Genomic DNA, 27,660 nt, shown 5'->3' on the forward strand with positions numbered 1-27,660 from the left:
ATGATGTGGGGATAGTGAATCATGAAATGCAATGGATTAGCAAGGAGGAATTAAGGATAGCTATGAAGAGGATGAAGAATAGAAAGGCTGTTTGTCCAGATGACATACCTGTGGAAGCATAGAGGTGTTTAGGTGAAATGGCAGTGGAGTTTTTAACCAGATTGTTTAATGAAATCTTGGAAAGTGAGAGGATGCCTGAGGAATGGAGAAAAAGTGTTTTGGTACCGATTTTTAAGAATAAAGGTGATGTGCAGAGCTGTAGTAACTACAGAGGGATTAAATTGATCAGTCATAGCATGAAGTTATGGGAAGCTAGGTTAAGAAGGGACGTGATGATTAGTGATCAGCAGTATGGTTTCATGCCGGGAAAAGAGCACTACAGATGCGATGTTTGCTCTGGGAGTGTTGATGGAGAAGTGCAGAGAAGGTCAGAAGGAGTTGCATTGTGTTTTTGTAGACTTAGAGAAAGTATATGACAGGGTGACTAGAGAGGAGTTGTGGTATTGCATGAGGAAGTCGGGAGTGTCAGAGAAGTATGTAAGAGTTGTACAGGATATGTACGATGGTAGTGTGACAGCGGTGAGGTCTGCGGTGGGAGTGATGGATGTGTTTAAGGTGGAGGTGGGATTACATAAAGGATCAACGCTGAGCCTTTTTTTATTTGCAATGGTGATACACAGGTTGACAGACTAGATCAGACAGGAGTGCCTGTGGACTATGATGTTTGCAGATGACATTGTGATCTGTAGTGAGAGTAAGGAACAGGTGGAGGAGACCCTGGAGAGGTGGAGATATGCCCTAGAGAGAAGAAGAATAAAGGTCAGCAGGACTAAGACAGAATATATGTGTGTGAATGAGAGGGAGGATAGAGGAATGGTGAGGATGCAAGGAGTAGAGGTGGCGAAGGTGGATGAGTTTAACTACTTGGGATCAATAGTTCAGAGTAATGGTGAGTGTGGAAGAGAGGTAAATAAGAGAGTACAGGCAGGATAGAGTGAGTGGAGAAGAGTGTCAGGAGTGATTTCTGACAGATGAGAACCAGTAAGAGTGAAAGGGAAGGTCTACAAGAGGGTAGTGAGACCAGCTATGTTATATGGGTTAGAGACAGTGGCAGTGACAAAAAGACAGGACTTAGAGCTGGATGTGGCAGAGTTAAAGATGTTAAGATTTGCACTGGGTGTGATGAGGGTGGACAGGATTAGGAATAAGTATATTAGAGGGTCAGCCTAGGTTGGAAGGTTTGGAGACAAAGCCAGAGAGGCAAGAGTACCTGGTTTGGACATGTGCTGAGGAGGGATGCTGAGTATATTTGGAAAAAGATGCTAAGGATGAAGCTACCAGGTAACAGGAAAAGAGGAAGGCCTAAGATAAGGTTTATGGATGTGGTGAGAGAGGACATGCAGGTGGTTGGTGTGACAGAGCAAGATGCAGAGGACAGGAAGAAATGGAAACAGATGATTTGCTGTGGCGACCCCTAATGGGAACAGCCGAAAGAAGATGATGGTGATGACTCCAGTTTCCTCCCACAATCCAAAGACATGCATCTGGAGCATTTCTCCCAAGGCCTCCACTGAAAATAGGCTCTGTCCTAGTCAAACTTTCCCGGTCAACAAAATGATAAATAAATATCATGCATATGGTTTGCTCCTATATGGTTTTAATGTATTCTGGTGGATCAGTAGGTGAGGACTCTACTATTTACAGTTGGTGCCATCTTTGTCTTCTGAGACTTGTACAGCTGTACATAAGGATTTCACACTTCATCTGCTAGACATGGCTTTGCAGAAAGCCAAGCTGCCACTTCCTGTGGTTTAAATGGCATAGGTTATGGCTATTATAAGATCATTGAATCATAGGCGGTTACTAGGCTAATGACCCCAGCGCTCTTACAAGCCTAGCCACATTCAACTCATGTTCCCAAGGGTGTCTGGTTTAAGCAGACACTAAAATAAGCACCTGTTGCCCCTGTCCAAGAGGGACACAGGTAGAACCCCTTGAGTAAATTTCCGGTTACCCATCCAGTAGTCCAAATTTCACTTAAATAGGGCCAATGAGGGGCTTTGTTTAACAGGAATAGGAAGCTTGTTCCAAAAGTAGGGCAACCTCTGTAAGACAAATCAGTTCTGTTGATGTCACATACCAGGTTAAGGTCCTTTGAACGAGTGACCCGTGTGCCATTGGACTTGCGAATGTGCACCACTTCCATTAAAGCTAGATCAGAGATAGTACTATATGCACGGCGCAGCTCACCTCTGAGGAGTCTGTACAACACAGAGTAAAGTGGCAATGCTTTCAGTCTGTCCACATAAGACAGATCTTGAAGACCCTGAATGTTCTTTGTAAGGAACCTTTGTGGTCTCTACAATTACTGCAGGTGTGTGGAAAGGAACATAGCAAAGGGGAGTGTTGTACTCTATGACTGGCCTGATAAGGGAAGAGTACAAGGGAGTTATAACCTATTTTTTTCTGGAGGCAATTCCCTTACTTATGAGATGAGCGATATAAAATGTCCTTCTTACCACTGAGGAGACATAGTGATCGACATTAGGGTTTCTGTTGACCTGTGTGCCCAGATCTCTAACCATTGACTGGGTGCTTAGAGTATTGCTATTTATGTGGTAGTTTGTAGGAACATCACCCTTACTGAAGGGGATGATAATGCATTTTTTGCATTAAGTTTAAGACAATAAATTTGGCACCAGTCATTAGTCTGCGTAAGACCTTCTTGAAAGTTGTTAATATCGCTGGGGGTTTCAATGATCGCTCCCAGTTTGCAGTCATCAGCAAAATTTGTCAGTCACAGTCCTTTAGTTTTATCCTGGACTTCAGAGAAGTAGACTTCAAACAGTAGGGGTCCCAGAACCAATACCTGTGGAACACCACTGGTTACAGGTCTCCTGGAGGAGGTGGAGTCCCCTATTTTGACTGTATGAGTTCTACCAGTGAGCCAGTTTGCAACCAACCTGACAATATATTGGTTGACACCCAGCTAGGTAAGTTTATCAATGATGCCTGAGTGGGGGATTGTGTCAAAGACCTTGGCTAAGTCTAGGTAGGCTGTATGCACAGATTTGCTGTTGTCTAGGTGACTGTATCGAAAAAGTCCACCAAGTTTAACAGGCATGATAACCCTTGACAAAGACAAACTGCATGGGGTCGAGCATTTGGAGATTATCTATATCTTTGTTAATAAGGTCCATGATGATATGTTCCATGGGCTTGCAGATAAGGCTGGTCAGGCTAATGGGTCTGTAGTTCCAGGGGTCCATGGATGCACCCCGCTTTGTGTAAAGGGATGATGGTAGTTGTTTTCCATTCTGCTGGGATAAACCCAGTGCTTAGGCTGTGATTGAAGAGCGTGCCCAATGGTAATGCTGATTCCTCTTTTAATCCATGTAGAACACAGCCCAGGATGTTGTCTGGTCCCATAGAGGATGTCATTTTGGCCTTGGAGAGGGTGTTTAAGACCTGCTCCTCGGAGATACTAGGTGCAGCATAGGTGTTAGGGATGCATTAAGGTATATGTGGCGGGGACAGGGGAGTGAAGTTTTCACTGAACCTGGCAGCCAGCAGGTTTTCTATATCCACAATTTCTATATATGTAGTACGATTAACTGCAAGTTCAGCGCAAATCTGGGCCTTACCTTAGAGGTTATTGATGTAACTAAAGAATGCCCTGTGCTTATTCTTAGTTAGGGAAGCTTATTTGGATTCATAGTTAGCACTGGAGGACTTCACTCGGAGTCTTATTTGCTTGTTTAAGTCAAGGAGGGAGTGTTTCCAGTCTTGACCGTTCCTTCCTACTTTTAGCAATTTTTTCCCTATTGTATAGCCTATTAATGGCAGTTGTCCACCAGGCAGGTTTGTTTTTCCTTGATGTTCTTGCTTTGGTTCTATCAGGTATGGCAGAGTTAATACAATTGTACAGGTGCTCGTATAAAGCATTAGTGTATTGGTGTATAACTCAGCATAGGTGTCTGAGCCATCAGTGGAAGGAGGAGATACAAAGTTATTTATGCTGTTGTGTAAAAGGTTGTAATTGGCCTTGGAGAAGATTTTTAGTCTACTTGTTGTCAAGGAAGGGGTCCTATGTTATAGTTACGTCTAGAAAGACTGATTTGTGGTCAGATTCCTCCAGGGATAGCCACACATTGGGGGTGGTGCAGCGGTCCCCCATGTTGGCGAGAACCAGACACAGGTTGTTTGAGGCCCTTGTGGGTGTGTCAGCCAGTTTGTCCAGGGAACTGGAGTTAACAAAGTCCAGGAACCTTTGAGCAAGTGAGTTAGAACATGTATAATTTACCCAGTCAATGGATGAGTAATTAAAGTCACCCAAAACTAGGGTGTTTGGTTGTATCGTGATTGACTCAAATAGATTCAAGTAGGCTGAGTGGATGTCCTGATTAATGGAGGGGGTCCTATAGCTGGCAATGACCAGAAGAGGGGTCTTACCTACTGTCAATTGCAAGGGAATTGTGCTATTTAACCAATCTAGAGGTGCATTTATTTTTAATGAATAGTTCACACACCTTCAGTTTACGGTCTGAATGTCTGAAAGGAAATGTAACCTGGTATAGCTGGGGTGCTCTCAGCAGCCTTAAACCAAGTCACAGTGACTACACAAATGACAGCATCTTCAAGGCGATGGCTCCTTTTAGTGAGTGCAGTTTCTGGTGTAGACTCCCAACGTATAGCAGCATAATCTTGAGGTTGTTTTTGGAGGGTATTTTTATGTCAGGAATTTTGTTCTTGTGACATTGCCTAAAAAAGGTACTATGGGGATGGCAAGCACCTTAGCAAGTAACCAAAATCCCAGAGGAGAGAGCTGAAGATCATTTTTGGTAGATCATCGAGGTCTGTCAGTGATATCATCCCAGGCTGACAGATGCTGGATCCCCTTTGAATGACACCAGAAACTAAACCAGTTGTTGAAGTCAATCATTTTTTGTTTGCATTGAGGTATCATTCTAGGTGAAGTTAAAATGCTGCTTAAAGGTAAGGCCATAACTGCCTGAGACACATAATCAGAGCTCTCAGTCATGTCTCTCTTCATATAGTCCAATGAGGTATGTCTCAACTTGTCCACATCAACATGGACAGTGATGGAGTCATAACGATGTCTGTTGTGTGTGTGTGATGTGGTGGATCCTGGCACCTGACAGACAGCGGACTGTGACTTTTTCCTTATCCAACCTGGCGAGAGGGACATCTGTGTGTCTCACAGTTGAGTTGCCTGTGACTAAGATGTTTGTTTTTGTGTTATTCCTTAGGGGCTTGACTGGTGAGACACTGGTGTGTGATATATTATGTGTACTATGTTTTGCAGAGGACGTATTATGGGAATCATGCTTGTGTTTGTGTTTGTGATGTCTCTGATGTTTAGGTAAGGACCTCTGCATATGTAGGTTTATGTGTTGTTGGTTTGGTTGGTGTTGTGTGCATGTTGACAACCTGCTTAGTATCAGATTAGTGAGAGACCCTTAATTCTACATTCTTGACAAAGATGCATCTCTCACATAATGAATTTGTGTGGGTTGTCAGTGTACATGAGGCAATTGCTACATTGCCTCAGGATGCCTATGTGAACTATCCTGGCAGGAGAAATTGTAGGAATTTGTCTGTCAATAATGCTCGGTAACTTAATGTGGTCATAAAACAGGGAGAGGACAGGAAGGACCAGGTAGCATAGAGGACAGGAGAAGTGGACAAAAAATAAGAACTGCTAGTGGGTAGAATCTGTGTTGGTACCTCAGGAGTTTCACTGAATGTATCATTTGTCAGTGAGGGACAATCACGAGAACTCACTGAAGGACCTCCAGCAGAGTACTAAAGGAAAATTTGCAGGCAGAAGTGTTTGCATCTATAACCACCAATGCAGCCCATTGCTGCTTGGCAGTGTGCAATGCGCAAACAAGAGGGAACTCACACAAATGAGAGCAAACTGATTTAAATAAATTAACCAATAAAAAATCTCAAAACTGAGCCCTGTTCCAGCAACCTTCAATCAGATGAGTTGTAACTGCACAGTCCTGCCACTAGGGTGCAGGGGGGTCTATAATACATCAAAATGTTGTAATATTCAACACTTAAAGATTGATCGTTATTCATCTAAACGCATTTTTGCGAATAGATGAAAACAAACAAACACTTGCCCTGCAATAAAAAGAAATGAACTAAACCTAAAACAAACCCACCCATATGGGGAGCTATGTCCCCACTCCCCCCGATGTGGGAGGCTGTGCGCCCCACACCCCCAACTAAATATACCAACTCCGAGATCGCACTACAGTGGAGGAAAGGGCAACATTATGTAGCTGGCTAGCTACAGCTTTGCCCTGTAAGTATTCATCGATTAGTGCAAATGTGTTTTGATGAATACTGGTCGATTATTAGGTGTTCAATATTACAACATTTCGATGTGATATAGACCCATGCAAGGGAACACTCTCCAACAACAGATGGTCTGGTTCAGTACTCAAGTTATACAATCAGAATTAGATTTAGCAGGTCTGAATCTAGTCTGTGCTACAGCAAACAAAGTGCAACAATTTCAGAAAAAAAAGCAGTTCAAATAAGCAGGCACAGTAAGCCTTCAACCAGCAACTCCCAGCTCAGAAGCTACCCTCTCCCCCCACAAGAGTGTAGACCACAGACTTTCTTAATGTGAAATAACTGGCTTGAAGCCCAGGTGCTTAAACCAGAACTAAGACACTTTTAGAATAACAGACACACTAAGCCTTCAACCAGCAATTCCCAACTTAAGGATGTATGCTACCTCTCCTGCCACAATAGTATAGACTACAAACCTTCTTAATGTAAAATAACTGCCCTAAAGCACAAGCGCTTAAACCAAAACTAAGAGGCTTAGAATAACAATTACAATTAATCAGATTACTAACAAGCAGATCTTTAATCAGAGGAAGAGACAGATGCTGCTGCTGCCTGCTTTTAATGAGTGGCATCACACTGATATGACACTGATATTTTGAAAACTATTAGATATATAAGGAAGAAAGGAACAAGTTACATTTGGTGAAATGGAGACTTCTAGCTGTTTCTTTTATGACTGGTAGATTTTAATTAATTTCACTGCATGCCAGCTCTTTTTGATAAGTGCTGTGAGTTGACACCAATTCAGGTAAATGGAACTTGGGTTTGACATCTCATTTAAAGCAAGACAGACCCCTTAATGCTGCAGTGCAATGTTAGTAATGGAGAAAGCAGTTCAGTTGTTTGATATATTGGGAAAGGCTGATATTGTCACGTGTTAAGGAACGAACAACTATTCCCACCTGTGGTGCTTGGAACAGTTTTCCAGTATTGATACTGCACAACAGCATAAGGGGGTGGGGGGGGGTGCCACACTCCTAAGTGTGCCATCCTTTCAATGAAACATTAAACTGAGGCCCCATCCACCTGAGTTGGGGGTAGCTTTTGTGGATGTAAAAGATCCCACAGCATTTATCATAAAAAGAGTATGAAAGTTCCCTGGTGCCCTATCTAAATGCCCTTTAGTGAGTAAGAAAATCACCTTGAGTTTCCCTGTAAAGTGGTCACTGGTCTAGTGGGACTAGCCCAGTCTACAAAATGATATATACAAATAAAATAATAATAAAATGACTCCATTCAGCTGGGAAGGGAACACAACCCACAGCCTACAAGAATTTCATCACCAATGACGTGTGCTACCTGTTAAGCCACTCACAGCATTAACTCATCTGATCCCTTATTTCTGGAAAGTAAGAAAGAGCTTGTCTGGTAAGGAAAGGTGGAATAAGGAAGGTAGCAGGAGTAGACAAACATAAAATACAGACATAGAGAAACAGGGAGAGTATGGACAAAAAGATGGAGACAACAGTGGAGAAACAAAGGCATACAGTTAGTGATGGGAAGATTTGTACTACAAGCAGGGTATTAGGAAATTACACATTAAGGAACAACAGGACGAGAGATTGGGTAGGATATGGGAAGGGGGTCTGTCTGAGTGAGACAGAGGAGAACATACCTAGGTGTCAGTCCCTCAGTGACCGGTGTCATGGTTGGGCTCTGCCTCTGGTGACCCAGAAATTGGAGAAGTCATTATGCACTTCTATAAGCTGCATCAGGATGTTTATCATGGTCCCAGTTTCAAATTCAAACTGCTGTCACACTTCAGATACAACCAGCCACTGCACATAATGCTTTTGGGCTGCTCTTAGAAGTGGAACCTCCACTACTGACCAGAAAACTGGTCATAGAGGCCACAAGCAAGCCCTCTAGAGTGTCTTCAGTGGCATGACTGTTATTCCCCTGCCATGAGGCAGGTCTGGAACTGATGACCGAACTGCGAGTGCATCAGCTTATTTAAGCACAGATGTCTGCCTTCACTCCACAACTTGCAGCATAGCTGAACCAGTAGAAGAATGAGAAAAGCAGTTACAGTGTAAATAAAACACACTAGCGCACATGTGTATTACAAACAGACTTGCAGTTGTGTAGATGTAGTGCAGCTATTGATACAGATCACATACCCCACCACTGTCACAGCTTCTCTTTCCCCATATTCTGGTTAAATTCTCTAAACTTTGGAACTCTCTTAAAGTACAACTGCAAAAGATGGGTTATCAAAGTTCTACACTGTCATGGGAATTTATGATTCTACACATTCCTCCAAGAGAGCTTTCCAGATCGCAAACTATTATTTGTATGAATATTTTTTTGCTGATGAAACTCTATATAGCCACAAATTGGCTAGAACCACATAAGACATCATGGAATAATTTTAAGCTTGTGGCTATAAAGCATATACTAGCACATAAATTACTTCTGAAACAAACTAACAAAAATATTAATAACCCGAAAATATGGGAAAAGGTCTTCAATATTATATTAGCATGATACTGATTTTAGGAATATATTAAATATAGGAAGCATTTCATGTAGATATTGTATAAATGGTTTGTAGTAGTTATAGTGTATTATGTGTGTGATGTTTATTTTATTTTTGTAATGTTTTTGGAAAATATATTTCAATAAAAATTTATTATGGAAAAAAAAAAAAAATTCTCTATCCTCAGCCACTGTAAAAGAAAGCAGGTACACTTCAGTGCACTGTGACACTGTCAAAAGAATTCAAGCAAGTAAACAGTAGTAGCCAAAACAAGAAAAGAAAACAAGAAAAGAAAAGAAATCAACTCAGATAAACAACTCTTACTATAAATACTTGGCACACTATCTACAGCCTCTGTCTCCCTCTGGTGGAACAGGTTAGGATGACACCACTATATGTTGCTATTGCAAAAGCTACACTGCTCACCAGATTGGATAATACTAGTGGCATTACTCATCACTCTAAAAACTTTTTAGCAGGCATTCACTTTGTATAATGGGCCATTATAATGGCCAGCAGATGCTTATAGTACCTCCTATGCAGCAGTTATAGAAATATTATAAAACATGTCTAAGTTTCCTGGCTGTACTACGGAGACACTCAGCTGAGTCTATTCTTTAGAGAGGTCATTTCCACTCTATTGGTCTTCCTGATGACTGAAATGTTAGTCCAGTCTATGTGGCTGCACATTTGGATATCTTGTTACAAGCACCAGTGGGTGGCAATAGTGCAGTCACCAAAGTATCACTAGTACAGAGTCACTACACTAGAGATTTTGTAGGCTGCATGCGTGAGCATGATGTGGACATACTCCATTCAGTGGACATGCCCCATTAGCCTGGAGATGGTCATGAGCAAGTATGGTAGTGCTCCATGCACAAGTATGGTATGAGCATCATCATCATCATCATAAAATCCCCTTTTTCCCCATGTTTTACATGGAGTCAAGACGGCTCATCAACTGTCACCATCTCTTCAAAAACTCGGCTTCCTATTACGCTGTCGCAGACACAGGTTGTCGAATGAGCCTTTGTCGAACTGTAAAGCGCAAAAAGGCAAAATTGTGAAGCGGCTTTTCAATGAATTCTTTCCCTGGGAAAGAATTTGTTTGACAGCTTTCTCTACTTTGCCTTTTCGGCACTGTAGTGTGATCTCTGGGTTGATATATTTAAGTAGGGGGTGTGGGGGGCACAGCCCCCCACGTCGAGGGGTGTAGGGGATGAAACCCCCTACATTAAGTAATGCTTTACGTTTTTTTTTTTTGTTTTGGAACAGCGATTGTTTTCCATTGGAAAATAATTGCTGTTCTAAAGTTTCAATGTTTTTAGCTTTCGCTTAACTAGGGTTGATTATCTGTCGTTCGCTCTACTGAGCATGCGATATGATAATACAGACTCAAAAATTCAGTGTTACTGTCTTACCTTCTTTGGCAGTCTTCTTTGATTGTCTCAGATCTTCATTCACACAATCCAGCCTCCTTTTTACTGGATAGCCTTGTTTCCTCTTCCTTTCTGTCTTCCTTTCTCTCACAAACCATATTCAACAAATCATCTTCTGTTTTCCTGCCATGTCCCTGAATCACTGGTATCTGTTTTCATTGGCCTGCTCTGCAGTTTGAGGTACTTTGGCTTCTGCTGTAATTTCATCATTCCTTCAACTGCCCCACAGTGTGCTTCCTACTACCCTTCTTAGGCACATTCTGTCCATCACCTCTAGCTTCCTCAACTACTCTGCCTGCTCTGCTCAGGTTTATATACCATGCCGAAGTACTGGTCACAGTACTATTTTATGAACTTTACTTTTCAGCTTCTTTGGCATTCTTCTCTCACACACTACACCAGACACTCTGTGGCAGTTGACTGCAGCCCTTCTGATTCTTGCTTTGACCTCCACTTTCAGATTTCCATTTTCCTCGAATATCACCAACATACCTTGATAACCAGTCCAGTGCATTTCCTTCAGTCTTAATTTTCAGCTTCTTTTGATTCTCCCATTTGTTGCAATGACAAATGTCTCGTCTTAGCTAGTCAGTACTCAGTTTCCTTTCCTGGTCTTCCTATCTGCATTTTATTCCCCTGTCATTAGCTGAAGCTCCAATTCAGATCCTGCTTTTTATGCCATATCATCTGATTAGAGTAACTTTGTTGATCTGCCCCATCCAGCTTTTTTGCCGATGGAGCCTATTACTATTATGAACAGCAGTGGACTTAGAGTTGAACCCTGATGATTGCCAACTTCCACTGGGATGGCCTCTGTCAGTCCAATCACTGTTTGTTCATGTATCACTATGTGCTTGTGTATAACCTACACTACTAATTCTATCAATGTTTCTTACAGGAGAGGCCAGATCAGATTTCTTGTGACCTTATCATATGCTTTCTCCAAGTCAAACACAGTAGTGTACCATGCATGAGCATGGTATGAACATGCTGCATTAACTGGTGACAGGCAGGCACAAGTGTGGTAGTGCTCCATACATGAGCATAGCATTAAGATGGTGACAGGCAGTGACAAGAGTGGTAGTGTTCCATGCATGAGCATGGTATGAACATAGTGCATTAACCTGGTGACAGAAAGTGAAAAATGTAATAGTAGTGCTCTATGTATGAACATCGTATGAACATGCCTCATTAGGGTGGTGACAGACAGTGACAAGCATGATAGTGGTTCATGTATGAGCACAGTATGAACATGCAGCATTAACCTGGTGGCAGGCAGTGACAAGCGTGGTAGGGTTCCATGTATGAATACAGTATGAACATGCCACATTAAACTGTTGACAGGCAGAGACAAGCATGATAGTGTTCCATGTATGAGCATACTATGAACATACAGCATTAGCCTGGTGACAGGCAGTGACAAGCGGGATAGTGCTCCATGAATGAGCACATTATGAACATGCCTCACTAAGCTGCTAACAGGCAGGGACAAGTGTGTTAGTGTTCCATGCATGAACATGGTATGAACATAGTGCATTAACCTGGTGACAGGCAGTGACAAGCATGATAGTGCTCCATGTATGAGCACAGTATGAACATGCTGCATTAACCTGGTGACAGGCAGTGACAAGTGTGATAGTGCTCCATGTATGAGCATGGTATGAACATGCAACATTAACCTGGTGAATGGCAGTTACAAGCGTGATAGTGCCCCATGTATGAGCATGGTATGAACATGCTGCATTAACCTGGTGACAGCCAGTGACAGGCGTCATAGTGCTCCATGTATGGTTGTAGTATGAACATGCAGCATTAATGTGGTGACAGGCAGTGACAAACATGATAGTGTTCCAGTATGAGCACAGTATGAACATGCCACATTAACCTGGTGACAGGCAGTGACAAACATGATAGTGTTCCATGTATGAGCATGGTATGAACATGCTGCATTAACCTGGTGACAGGCAGTGACTAGCGTGATAGTGCTCCAGGTATGAGCATAGTATGAAATTGCCCCATTATCCTGGTGACAGGCAGTGACAAGCATGATATTTTTCCATGTATGAACACAGTATGAACATGCTGCGTTAACCTGGTGACAGGCAGTGACAAACGTGATAGTGTTCCAAGCAAGAGCCCAGTATGAACATGCTGAATCAGCCTGGTGGCAGGCAGTGACAAGTGTGATAGTGCTCCAGGTATGAGCAGGGTATGAACATGCCGCATTAGCCTGGTGGCAGGCAGTGACAAGCATGATAGTGCTTCATGTATGAGCATGGTATGAACATGCTGCATTAACCTGGTGACAGGCAGTGACAAGTGTGATAATGCTCCAGGTATGAGCACAGTATGAACATGCTGCATTAACCTGGTGGCATGCAGTGACAAGTGTGATAGTGCTCCATGTATGAGCATGGTATGAACAAGCCGCATTGACCTGGTCACAGGCAGTGACAAGCATGATAGTGCTGCATGTGAGCATGGTATAAATCTGCAGCATTAACCTGGTGACAGGGAGTGACAAGTTTGATAGTGCTCCATGTATGAGCATGGTATGAACATGCTGCCAACCTGGTGATAGGCAGTGGCAAGCATGGTAGTGCTCAATGTATGAGCATGGTATGATTATACTGCATTAACCTGGTGACAGGCAGTGACACGCATGTTAGTATTCCATGTATGAGCACAGTATGAACATGCCTCATTAAACTGGTGATAGCAGTGACAAGTGTCATAGTGCTCCATGTATGAACATGGTATGAACATGCTGCATTAACCTGGTGACAGGGAGTGACAAGTTTGATAGTGCTCCATATATGAGCACAGTATTTACATGCTGCATTAACCTGGTGACAGGCAGTGGCAAGCGTGGTAGTGCTCAATGTATGAGCATGGTATGATTATACTGCATTAACATGGTGACAGGCAGTGGAACCAAAAAGCTGAAAACAAACTGTAGAATAAGTAGCTAGGGTGTCCTGGAAGACAAGAAGACCAACAGGTGTCTAACCGCTGTTTTATTTGTAAAAAAATACTGTAGCGTTTTCACCACTAGAAACAAAGTAGCTTCCTCAGAGAAAACAGAAAAAAGGCGCCAAAACCATTTAAGTAACAAAGTATTAAAATACTTAATTACATCACTTCCTGTTCGGAAATTAATTAAGTGTACAAAACTACATAAACATAAATAAATGCCTAAAAGTAAGTAACTTCTATACATAAAAATGTCAAAAGACTTATACATAAGGTCATATGATTGGTATCTTTTCCAAGAATTACTAAAAAATGTCTAAAAAATATATATGTATAAATATGCATCAAAGTTTATACTAAAGAAACATACTAATTAACCTAAATAAAATTATTTTCTGGTTCCACTGCCTATATTAAATTTGTTGTCCTTTCTACATACTAAATATAATAATTTTATTTAGGTTAATTAGTATGTTTCTTTAGTATAAACTTTGATGCATATTTATACAAATATATTTTTTAGACATTTTTTAGTAATTCTTGGAAAAGATACCAATCATATGACCTTATGTATAAGTCTTTTGACATTTTTATGTATAGAAGTTACTTACTTTTAGGCATTTATTTATGTTTATGTAGTTTTGTACACTTAATTAATTTCCGAACAGGAAGTGATGTAATTAAGTATTTTAGTACTTTGTTACTTAAATGGTTTTGGCGCCTTTTTTCTGTTTTCTCTGAGGAAGCTACTTTGTTTCTAGTGGCGAAAATGCTACAGTATTCTTTACAAATAAAACAGCGTTTAGACACCTGTTGGTCTTCTTGTCTTCCAGGACGCCCTAGCTACTTTTTCTACAGTTTGTTTTCAGCTTTTTGGTTCCATTGGTTTATCATGGCTACGGGTCGTTCAGGTAGCCCGAGGAGTCCAAATATATTTTTTACGGATACTCCCATCCATAATGACATACCTGCGTTATTGCAGGCCCTTTCGCAGAAGTTTGACAGATTCAACGACCGTTTGGAGAATTTAGAGCAGAACTGTTCTTTGCGCTTAAATTCACGTTCAGATGCTCAGAGAATTGGAAACAATGGTAACCGACCAGGCGATGGTTCACAATCTTCTTTAGCTCCAGCACAGCCTATTCGAGGTATTTCTACAGTTGACGACCGGACGGAACCAGCGGTTCTCCCTCTTAACCGAACAGGATCTATTCACAACTCCAACCCAGCGCTCATTGGCAGTCCGTCTCTTACAGAATGAATTAACAGCACGGCAGACTATTCTTCTTTTTTTAAGCCTTCAGACCAGGATTTGCCGGTGATGGGTACAAATTCGGAGAGTATTCAAACGGAAGGTATTGTGGAGAAACTCAAGGTCTTCGACACTAAGGTACTAAGACTTAAAAAGCTGCAACTTGAAGTTGCATATTTTAAACAATGTTTAAAGGAAGATATAATCCCTAAGGGGTTAAGAAATAACTTTTCACCGTCAAGTATCATATATGATGTGGAATTTGTTACTGATTTAACAGCGCTTTTTCAGAGACAAGGCGCTCAACTTCTAGAGGTTATTATAAAGCACTATACGTTAAATATTGATAAGCTAATACAAGAAATTAATTTATTAGACACAGATATCAAGTCTAATCTTGATTTCTTTAAATTTAAGTATGACTATAACCGCATCTTCACCAGTATAGATGCTCTTATAGTGAAGATGAAAACCAATAAATCTAAAAGATTATTCAGAGATAGAAGTGCTTACCAACAACAAAAAGCTTATCCTAATCTTTTGTTGACTAAGCCTAATGGAGTGACTGGTGACTTGGACAATAACCCTCTTGCAAGCAATAATACTGAGGGACCTAATTCTGCCATAGACAATACAAACAGTGTCCCGGAGGACAGTATTCCTGGTCCAAGACATAGTAATAGAACCAGGAAAAATGCTCAAAATTTTGGCCAACAGAATGAACACTTAGGTTCTTCGAGTAACACCAACAGAGCCCCTAATCAAAATAATTTTTTAGGGTACCGCAACAATCGACAGAACAAAGCCAAGAACAGGAACTGGAACAACTAGACATTTCAGATAACACTCAATCAAATGATGGTTTGCCATTGATTGTCTTTAATAACAAACGGGACTTTAACATTTATAATTTTTCTAAGGTGGCACTTGACCCAGAATTAGTAGAATTGCTCTCTCTGGGTAATACCTTTGTTCCTTCGAACAATTATGATTTAGCAAAACTGCTTATTGATTTTAAGTGTTTTGTACGAAAATTGAATCTGAAGTTACTGTTTGGTTCTGACAATAATAATTCACATCATGCTTTGAGGTTATCTAGTACCTTTAATCCCCCCCCCTTCATCATAGTTTACTTCTTTTTGAGAATATTTGTGAGGTGGATATTAGATATATGAGCTCTAATAGTAGGTTCAAGAGGAACAATTCAAATATCTCCAAAGACCAGATAATGGCTCTGAACAACTTATGCCATTCATCGGTTAGAGTCATTAAACCAGATAAAGGGGGAGGTTTGGTTATCCTAGAAAAATCACAGTACATTGACAAAATGCTTTTAGTATTGGACACTCCTGCTTATAGAATTTCGTCGTTGAATGAAATGAATGGCGCTTACAAAAGGCTAAGGGGTTATATAAGGGACCTTTACCTTTTAGGTAAAATTGATGTTGAAACATATAAATTTATTGATATAATTACACCGAAGGTCCCGGTCATGTTCAGAATACCGAAAATTCATAAAAATCTGACAAGACCCCCCCTATGCGGGCGTTAGTGGATGGGAGATGTTCAATGACATACCCTTGTTCAAAATTGATAGATTCGATTCTCTCTAAATACATCAAAACTATACCAAGTATATGTAAGGATTCTTGGTCCTTCCTGGATAACATCAATGGAGTAAAATTTGATAATTCTTTCAACTTTTTAACCATTGATGTTGTTGATCTGTATACATCGATCCCTCACCAGGAAGCCATAGAATGGATTGGTCTCTTTATGGAAGAATTAAAAGCGTCCAAAAATGAAATTGACATCGTTACTGAACTCCTTGATATTGTTTTGTCATCAAACTTTTTCATTTTTAAAAAAGAGTACTATCTACAAGTACAGGGTGTAGCCATGGGCTCACCCTGTGGAGCCAGTGTGGCTAATATGTTTATGGCATACTGGGAAAGACAGAATATTTTCAGGAAACCAGAATTTATGGAAAACATTTGTTATTATACAAGGTTCTTAGACGATGTCTTCATTCTTTTCAAGGGTGATGCTTCTTCGGCTAGTTCATTTGTCGACTTATTGAATAACACTACGACATTTTGAAAATTCACATATGTCTTTTCATATGAGGAGATCGATTATCTCAATGTAAAGTTAATTAAAAATACATCAGTTCAGAAATTTAGTTCTAAGATCTTTAGGAAGGCTACTTATTGCAATTCTTACCTGCATTTCACAAGTTTCCATCCGTTCAGACAAAAACGTGCAATAGTGAAGGGCCAATTGGTCAGAGCAGTTAGAATGTGTAGTAGCCTTTTAGACTTCCATGCAGAGTGTGACTTTTTGAAAGATTTGTTTTTAAATCGTGGTTACCCTACCACTTTGATAGACAAGCTAATTTTGGAAGTTGATAATAAGAGATTAAGAGGTTTTTATAAACCACTTCTTAACTGTGAAAATAAAACATCTACACATTCTTATGAAACTGCAGAATCCAGCACGACTTATAACAGCCTCTGCTTGAATGACACTACTAATGAAATCAATGTGGAGGCTGCCTATCCTCTGCGATTTGTGACTGTGTTTAATCATAGTTCACATCAAATTATGAGTATTCTTCAAATAAATTGGCATCTGATTTCAAGTAATGCTTTCTTGTTAGAAAAACTGGGTTCTTGCCCTAAAGTGGTGTATAAAAGAGGGGTTAACATAAAAGAACTTTTGCAAAGGAATTTTGAAGTAGAAGGCTTTACTAGACAGAAAGGTACATTTTGTTGTGGTACCTGTAATTGGTGCAAAATGCTTAGAACTGGTAGTTCATTTAGTATCAGGAACACAAAATTCGAAATTAGATTCAAGATGAACTGTGAGTCTAAATCTATTGTGTACATCGCATTCTGTGTCTGTTGTCCGGCTTTTTACGTCGGTAAAACCGACAGAAAATTTCGTGAACGTATTTATCAACACGTTTACGCTATACGAAACAACAAATGTGAGAATGCGTTAGCCAAACATATATTTCATAATCCAGGACACAGTTTTCTTTTTATGGCGGTGGATCATATTCCACCATGTTTTCGAGGAGGTCCCATCTCCCTATTGCTTGAAAATCGCAAACTTGAATGGCAGTTGAAACTGGATGCATTTAATGCACCAGGATTAAATGAACATTGTAATATCTCATCAATTTTAAAATATAAAGCTTTTTTGAGATAATTTGATTTTTAAAGTATTATTAGTAAGGTGCTATTATTTGTACGAGATTTATTTTAAACTTTTAAATTTAACACAATTTTTTCTGGTTCCACTGCCTATATTAAATTTGTTGTCCTTTCTACATACTAAATATAATAATTTTATTTAGGTTAATTAGTATGTTTCTTTAGTATAAACTTTGATGCATATTTATACATATATATATTTTTAGACATTTTTTAGTAATTCTTGGAAAAGATACCAATCATATGACCTTATGTATAAGTCTTTTGACATTTTTATGTATAGAAGTTACTTACTTTTAGGCATTTATTTATGTTTATGTAGTTTTGTACACTTAATTAATTTCCGAACAGGAAGTGATGTAATTAAGTATTTTAGTACTTTGTTACTTAAATGGTTTTGGCGCCTTTTTTCTGTTTTCTCTGAGGAAGCTACTTTGTTTCTAGTGGCGAAAACGCTACAGTATTTTTTACAAATAAAACAGCGTTTAGACACCTGTTGGTCTTCTTGTCTTCCAGGACGCCCTAGCTACTTTGGTGACAGGCAGTGACACGCGTGTTAGTATTCCATGTATGAGCACAGTATGAACATGCCTCATTAAACTAGTGACAGCAGTGACAAGCATCATAGTGTTCCATGTATGAGCATGATATGAACATGCTGCATTAACCTGGTGACAGTCAGTGAACAGCATGATAGTGATCCATTTGTGAGCATAGGGTCATAGGTTCATAGGTAGGTACTAGGCTATCTGCCCAAATGCATTTATAAGCCTAGCCAGAATGTGTTGGCTTTCGCCACACCCTTAGATTAGTTCCCTGTGCCTCTACCCATCAGAGCCACTAAAGTGATGCCCGGCATAAACTTTCTGTTTCTCATCCGCTCGCCAAGGTTTCTCTTGAAGAGTGTTAGTGAGGAGCTCTGCCTAATGTAGATTGGAATCTTGTTCCAAGCATGGAAAGTCTCTGGGATAGGACTTTATCCCTCCAGCATGTTCTATTTATTGTTGTGGTAAGGTTTAGATCTCTAGAGGGTGTGGCTCGAAAGGATATGGTTTTCTTTAGGTGGAGCATGTCCATCTATTCTGGGTTGGACATGGCCTTGTATGTCAGGCAGAGATCACCCCTGAGTAGGCGGTATGCAACCAAGTAGAGCTGAAGTTTCTTCAGTCAAGCTGCATAAAGCATCTGTTTGAGGCCAGTGATCCTCTTGGTGATGTACTTCTGTTGTCTTTCCAGCTGTTGCAGGTGTCTTGTAAGGTACATCCCAAACAGGGCATTGTACTCTATGATGGGTCTGATGAGTGATGAGTAGAGGGGCACAGTGACCCCTTTTGATCTGGATGCAAACCCTTTTGTGGTCAGGTGGGCCACAAAGAAGGATTTTCTATCCACTATGGCAATGTGGTTATCAAAGGAGAGATTACTATCTACTTGGGTCCCCAGATCCCTTATTATGGCTTCCATATTTTGGGGACTACCACCTATGTAGTAGTTTGTGGGTGCTTTGTTTTTGCCAAAAGGGATGACTATGTACTTTTTGGTATTTAACTTGAGGCCATGATTTTGACACCAGGTATCCGTCTCAGTGAGACCCTTTTGGAGGATGTCTGTGTCAGCCAGAGAGTCAGTTATAGCCCCTAGTTTACAGACATCTGTGAACTTGGTCAGCCATAGTCCTCCTGTGCTTGCCTATACTTCTGAGAAGTATATGCCAAACAGGAGGGGTCCTAGGAATGAACCCTGGGGAACGCCACTTGTAACCGGTTTAGAGTCGGACCTAGTTCCCTCAACTCTTACCATGTGGGTTCTGTCCATGAGCCAGTTGACAACCCATCTTGTGATGTAGGGGTTTATGTTCAGGTTGGTGAGCTTGTCTATAATACCAGAAGGGAGAATGGTGTTGCAGGCCTTTGCAAGGTTTAGGTAGGCTGTGTGTACCACCTTTCCCATGTCTATAGCCTTAGTATCTGCCTCAAAGAAGTACAACAGGTTTAGGAGGCATGATCTGCCCTTAACAAAGCTGAACTGGGTAGAGTACAGTGTTTGGAGGTTCCCAATCTCTCTGTTAATGAGTTCCATGATGATGTGCTCCATAGCCTTGCAGACCAAGCTAGTCAGGCTTATAGGGTGATAGTTCCCAGGGTCTTTTGTGGCTCTACCTTTGTGGAGCAGAATAACCATTGCTGTGTGCCACTCTACGGGTACGTAGCCTGTGAAGAGGCTGAGTTTAAACAGTGTGTTTAGGTGAGGGGTTAGTTAATCTTTGAGCTCATGTTGGACGCAGCATGGGACACTGTCTGGTCCCATTGATGCTGTGTTTTTGGCTTTGGAGAGGGCTGTTTTAACTTGAGTGTCTGTGATTGCAGGGGCTCTACATTCTTCTGGTATGGTTATGGGCCCTTTTGGGGGTGAGAATGGGTGAAGTTTGCACTGAACCTGTCTGCCAGGATACTGGCGATATTGGTCGGTTCAGTGTATTTTGTGCCATTATGCACTAACTCCGAGCAGATCTGAGCATTGCCATTTAGATTATTGACATAGCTAAAGAATGCCTTGCAGTTATCTTTGGAGTCCTTGGCAATTTTTCTTTTGAAGCTAACCTTGGATGATTTTATGAGGGATCGTAGTTTCTTGCCGATACTGATCAGGGATGTCTTCCCTTCTTGGGATTTTACTCTTTTCTGTACTAGTTTCCTCCTTCTATTGTATAGCTTGTTTATGGCAAGGGTCCACCAGACTGGTTTGCTTTTCTTGGAGGAGTGAGTCTTGGTTTTATTGGGAAAGCACGATCCATGCTTTCCTGTAGGTGCCTGTAGAATGCATTAGTAAAGGATTTTGCAGCTTGGACAGCCTTATCTTTTAGCACGGGGGATTTGAAAGTTTCCACCTTGGTCTTAAGTAACGTGAAGTTTGCTTTTGAAAAGTTTTTCATGGTGGTTTCCTTGACTGGGGATGGGGGCGGAATGTGGATATCCAGATTAATTTGTTTTTGGTTAGATCTAACCAGTGCGGGGCTGTCCTCCACTATGGAACACTGGTCGCTCATGTTTGTGATGACCAGGTCCAGTATGTTGTCACCTCTGGTGGGAGTGTGGACCAGTTGATCCAGGGTGTTTGTGTTTATAAAGTCTAGGAAATATTGGGCAAGGGAGTTAGTACTTGACTAGTTCTCCCAGTTAGTTTTTGAGTAATTGAAATCACCCATTATTAGGGTGTTTGGTAGGACCTTTATGTTTCCCAGTGTTTCCAGAAATGGGGAATGGGGGTCCTGGGACATGGTGGGTGATCTGTAGCAAGCTAGAATATGAATTGCAGTTTTGCCCATTGTTAGTTGCACGTGGATGATCTCTGAAGCATTGTGCTGTGCCACCAACCTGGAGGTGTGGCTATCCTTGATGAATATGGATACGCCCCCACCTTTTGTATTTTGGTCCAGGTTCTGTGGCTGAAATGTATGGTATGAATTGTAGCCTGGTAGTGCTGGGGTGCTCTTTGGAGCCTTAAACCAGGTTTCTGTTACTGCATATATATCGATTTTCTCCATACTGAGGAGTGCCTTGAGTGTGTGCATTTTGAGGTTTAGACTTCTGGTATTGAGTAGCATTACCCTCTGTTTTTTGTTACTTGTGCTATTTACAGTAGTGGGTTTATCTTTTGAGCCTTGCCTAAAAAAGGCACTATGGGGGTGGCAAGAGCCTTGGCCAGTATTCGAAAGCCTAAGGGTGACAGGTGCAAGCAGTCTCAAGTGAAGCAGCGTGGCTTGTCGAGCATGTCATCCCAGGCGGACAGACACCGGATCCCCTTTGAATGCCAACAGAAGCTTAGCCAATTGTTGAAATTGATAATTTTTTCTTTATACCGTGATATCATTCTTGGTGAGGGCAGGATGCTACTCAGGGTCATACCGGCCTGGACTACATGATCAGAGAGCTCTTCCATGTCTCTTTTCATGTAGTCCAGAGAGGTACAGATCAGGTCATTTACACCAACATGGACAATGACAGAGTCATATTTGTACTTGTTCTGGAGTGACCTGAGTGCTTGTGTTATGTGGCGGATACTGGTAACCGACAGGCAGCTAACAGTAACCTTCTCCTTGTTCAGCCTAGTTAGTGGGACATCATTGAGCCTGACTATAGAGTCATCTATTACTAGTGTGTTGGGTATGTTATTTTGCCTTAAGGGCTGTGATTGCGTGGCACACTGATTTTGTGAAGTATGTATTTCTTGGTTTGTGTTGGAGAGTGGAGGTTGCTTGGATGTCTGCTTTGGAGGTCTCTGTTGCTTTTGCAGATTTTTATTTAGAGCCTCCGAGTATGTTTTTGTGTATTTATGTGTGTTTTTTGCCAGTGCTGGTTTAATGGGTCTATGTGAGACTGGTAGTGTGATGCACATATTTCCCTTCTCCTCTTGACTGTCTGATCCAGTCTTGGGTTGAGAGAGCTTAGCCTCCAGTTTGGCTGTATAATTGCATCTCTTAAATGTATTAGTGTTTGGTGGTAGTAACATTGCCTCAAAATGCCCAGATTCATCAGTTGGACTGGAGAATACATCTGTAAATGCCCTTTGGACATGACTGGATAGGTACCATGAATGTTTTTACTGATTGGCTGGTAAGGTCGAATAGAGAGCTTTGTCTTCTGTACAGTACAGCTCGCATTTTAGCGAGTGAAAGCGCTCAACCAGTTGTTACGTTGTGGATTTTACTTTTTTTTGGAGACTTGATTCTGTTCTGCTGTGGTTCATCTAATTTTGTGGAGTTGGCATCCCAAGACACAGAGGTTTTGAGGGTTCTGTATTTGCGGCTTTTATTGGTTCACAGAACGCTTTCTGTTTATTTTTCTGTACAGTATAGGGGGATCTAGTGCTAGGGTTTATAAGTGCTTGCTATGAGTTTTGAGCAAGTGCTGGGCTAAGAAATGAATGGTTTGAGTGCTTAAGTTGAAAGTTTGTTTAGTTCCAAGGGAAAAATTAAAGAGGAGACTTTGTAAAGCCGGGAATAGTTATACCCTAGCTAACTGGCGCTGCCCAGTGCACAAAACTGGGCAAATGCGTTTTTTGTAGCAGGGAATGAAAGAGATAGAAATTAGACCAAAATGGCCAATAAGTTAGTAATTTCTGGGCTGAAACCACTCCTGCAAGGATAGATACGCTGCTCAAAGCTCCCCTCTCTCACAGGTGAACAGAGAAGTTTCATTCTATCCAAGTAAGGTATGGACAAACACAGAGACTTGTAACACAGCCCTGAATTCAGCACTAACCTGAAAGATGGACTATACTAGCTTAGAAAGGCAGGAAACAAGTATATATATATTTTTTTTTTCAGAAAATAAAGCAGATACAATAAAAAAAAACAAACACTTTAGATGCACAGAAAAGGATACTTATTGTTATATATCTCAGATCAGAGTTGTAGTCAACACCCCTAGTAATAAAGTAGGAAGAAACACAAAAGCAGTAAAAGCAGATGAATAAAGTGCAATATATATATATATATATATATATATATATATAAAACAATAGACAGCAAACTGCCTTAAACAAGTTACCCAATTAACCAGAAAAAAGCTCAAAACTGAGCCCTGTTCCAGCAGTCTTCAATCAGACAAGTTCTAACTGCACACTCCTGCCACTAGGGTGCAGGTGAACCTTCTCCAAACAAAGATGGCCTGGATCAGTGTTATACAAACAAAGCTAGATTCAGCAGGCCTGAATCTGGTCTATGCTACGGCAACAAGGCACACCAATTTCAGAAAGAAACAGTTCAAATAAGCAGGCACAATAAGCCTGTGACCAGAAATTCCAGCTCAGAAGGGCAGAATCCAGCCTCTCCTCCCACAAGAGTGCAGACCACAAACCTTCTCAATGTAAAACAACAGGTATGAAGCCCAAGTTCTTAAACCAAAAGACTTAGAATAACAGTTACAATTTAATCAGGCTACTACCAAGGAGTAATAAATGCAGCAGAATAAATAAAATTGAGTACTTTAAGAAGAGGCAAAAGCAAAATAAAGTAGGAGGAAACACAAATACAGTAAAAGCAGATGAATAAAGTGCAATTTTGTTTTTGTTAGTAAAGTGCAAGGAGAGAGGAAGGATGAACCTAAGTGGGTTGACATTCTCAAATCTTCTCTCTGTATTAATTGGAGTGGACACTAGACTCAGAATATGATCTCACTGTACTCGGTTAAGTGAGCAAATGAGAAGGACCGAGGAGGAGTGTTCAAATAGACTTACAGGAGGGGCGGACAATTCCAGAGCCACCAACACTAACACCAAGACAAGAACAGGCAGTCAGAGACAAGCGTGATAGTGCTCCATGTATGAGCATGGTATGAACATGTTGCATTAACCTGGGGACAGGCAGTAACAAGTGTGATAGTGCTCCATGTATGAGCACAGTATTAATATGCTGCATTAACCTGGTGACAGGCAGTGACAAGTGTGATAGTGTTCCATGCATGAGCACAGTATGAACATGCTGCACTAACCTGGTGACATGCAGTGACAAGCATGATAGTGCATGTATGAGCACAGTATTTACATGCTGCATTAACCTAGTGACAGGCAGTGACAAGTGTGATAGTGTTCCATGCATGAGCACAGTATGAACATGCAGCATTAACCTGGTGGCATGCAGTGACAAGCGTGATAGTGCTCTATGTATGACCATGGTATGAACATGCTGCATTAACCTGGTGACATGCAGTGACAAGCATGATAGTGCTCCATGTATGAGCATGGTATGAGCATGCTGCATTAACCTGGTGACAGGTAGTGACAAGCGTGATAGTGCTCCATGTATGAGCATGGTATGAACATGCAGCATTAACCTGGTGACAGGCAGTGACAAGCGTGATAGTGCTCCATGTATGAGCATGGTATGAACATGCCACAGTAACCTGGTGACAAGCAGTGACAGGTGTGATAGTGCTCCATGTATGAGCATGGTATGAACATGCTGCATTAACCTGGTGACAGGCAGTGACAAGCATGATAGTGCTCCATGTATGAGCATGGTATGAACATGCTGCATTAACCTGGTGACAGGCAGTGACAAGTGTGGCACTGCTCCAGGTATGAGCATGGTATGAACATGCTGCATTAAACTGGTGACAGGAAGTGACAAACGTGATAGGGCTCCATGTATGAGCACAGTATGAACATGGTGCATTAACCTGGTGACTGGCAATGACAACTGTGATAGTGTTCAATGAATGAGCACAGTATGAACATGCTACATTAACCTGGTGACATGCAGTGACAAGCATAGTAGTGCTTCAGTTATGAGCATGGTATGATAATGCCACATTTACCTTGTGACAGGCAGTGACAAACGTGATAGTGCTCCAAGTATGAGCACAGTATGAACACGCAGTATTAACCTGGTGACATGCTGTGACAAGCGTGATAGTGTTCCATGTATGAGCACAGTATGGACATGCTGCATTTTCCTGGTGACAGGCAGGGACAAGTGTGATAGTGCTCCATGTATGAGCATGGTATGAACATGCTGCATTAACCTGGTGGCAGGCAGTGACAAGCATGATAGTGTTCTATGCATGAGCACAGTATGAACATGCCACATTAACATGGTGTCAGGCAGTGACAAGCTTAATAGTGTTCCATGTATGAGCACAGTAAGGACATGCACCATTAATCTGGTAACAGGCAGTGACAAGTGTGATAGTGCTCCATGTATGAGCACAGTATGAACCTGGTGCATTAACCTGGTGACTGGCAATGATAACCGTGATAGTGTTCAATGAATGAGCACAGTATGAGCATGCTGCATTAACCTGGTGACAGGCTGTGACAAGCTTGACAGTGTTCCATGTATGAGCACAGTATGAACATGCTGCATTTACCTGGTGCCAGGCTGTGACAAGCGCAATAGTTTTCCATGTATGACCACAGTATGAACATGCTGCATTAACCTGGTGACAGGCAGTGACAAGTGTGATAGTGCTCCAAGTATAAGCATGGTATGAACATGCTGCATTAACCTGGTGACAGGCAGTGACAAGTGTATTAGTGTTCCATTTATAAGTATGGTTTGATGTGCACTCTTAACCTGCAGATGGGCAGGGAGGAGCATGATATTGTTGTATGGTGGGTGATAGCACTCCTATATATTGTAAGAACGAACGCTTAAAATGTCAAACACAACTTTGACGAAACATTTTAAGTGAACACTCTTTTAAGTGAAAGCTGACAAAGTTGAAACTGACATAATCAAAATATTTTAGTTGTCCATCACCAATCCTCCACTGCCACATTGAACATGAACTGCAAACACAGTAAATTTCACTTGCAATGTACAGCCTAAATATATGTTACAATCCTTCCAGTTTGTAAAGTAAATGAATTAACCATACCGATTGTCAACAGTAAATCTCCAAAATTACACTTGTCCAAAATGGCACTTTCCCGAAACACAAACCAGTTAACACACATACACTAATTTTTCTTAAATTTTTGCAGGGGTGCTGAGCCCCCCCCCCTGCTAATTATATTTACCAACTCCGAGATCGCACTAAAATTAAGGTAAACATGCATAATTCATAATGTACACATCTTTACATCACTGCTACATTTGCATGTGTTGGCTAACTATGATATTTCGAACTTAATGTTTTAGATCTTTAAAGCTTTTGCTTATAAGAGCGTTCACTTAAAATGTGTCGACAAACCGGTGCCCGACATTTTAAGTGTTCATTCTCATAATATAGACCCAATAGTACAATGTATTATGGCAGCAGTTCCGAGATGATCACATAGGGCAACAGTTCAGAGGTGATCACATTATTCTACATCATTATCATAGTTGTATTACCATGAGGCCCATTTTATAAGAAAAAGGAAACACATGGCCCCTATATTGCAGATGATCATTATAAGGTAGGTCGGATTTTAGTGAGGAGGACTGATGTCGACATACTGAAAGAAGGCAAAGCACCTGGTAGTGTACCACTGTGCTACACAGAGTACCCATGGTGCACGGCAGCAACAAGGATATATAAGAGCAGTACACTGGGTAAAGTAAAATAGCACAAAGGCATGACTGGAAAATGCCCAACACAGGGAGACTTAACATGACAATGAACATAGCACAAGAGCATGACAATTAAATGACCTATTTACACAGACTGCAAACAGGCTACAGGGAAAGGAGTAGGCATTGTACATTGATTAAGGCATGACTACATATATATAAATATAGAGAGAGAGAGAGAGAGCGGGAAGAGACACAGGATATGCATGGCACTATTGGCCATCAGTACAGTGTTGCAAGAAGCAACTTGTGATCACATTCTTGCTCTTAGTATGGAACAGGGTGAGAATTATGAAAGCACAAAATCAAACAAGGATATGGCCACTGGATGGAGGGAAGAGAGCAGTTCTGAGATGTAGAAGTCATCCAAGGAGTTATACACACATACAATGACCAACATGTGTAGCCCACTGCTTTAAATTACTTGTCATGGCCCCAGTAAAGGAACAATTGCAGGAATAAAATTATCAGTCAAGATGTGAAGGAATTACCCTACCCACACATGGCATTTATATCCTTGACAATAATAAAACCAGTTAGGTTGTCTGGGACCAGTTATGGTAAAGTGTGCCAAAGTACATCAGTGCTGTAAGTAGTCATAATTGGGAGCTGCTACAGTTGCATTGCAAAGTCACTGATGTGATACTGTATGCCGAGATGAAGGTACAATACATCACCCTGACTGATTCACCACATGAAGTGAGTTAAACTGAATAAAAATGATTTTCTGCGGCCACAAAATATTCTCAGATTGTTTCTTGACCAAGCTACAATACCTTCAGGTGCAATCCATTCCCTTCACCCTTGATAAGCTGTGGCTCACTCTGCTCCCCTACACACCCCTAATTGCCACC

At 41.1% G+C, this 27,660-nt stretch overlaps 1 long non-coding RNA gene across 1 annotated transcript in view; it reads left to right on the plus strand.

Annotated features, from left to right (window-relative positions):
• The window catches only part of LOC122813478, a 149,763-nt gene that overhangs the window by 73,327 nt on the left and 48,776 nt on the right, over positions 1-27,660 (plus strand). The gene's annotated exons all lie outside the window — the stretch shown is intronic.

Source organism: Protopterus annectens, chromosome 1.part1, assembly GCF_019279795.1.
Source record: "Protopterus annectens isolate FY-2018-M chromosome 1.part1, PAN1.0, whole genome shotgun sequence".
Classification (NCBI taxonomy): Eukaryota; Metazoa; Chordata; order Ceratodontiformes; family Protopteridae; genus Protopterus; species Protopterus annectens.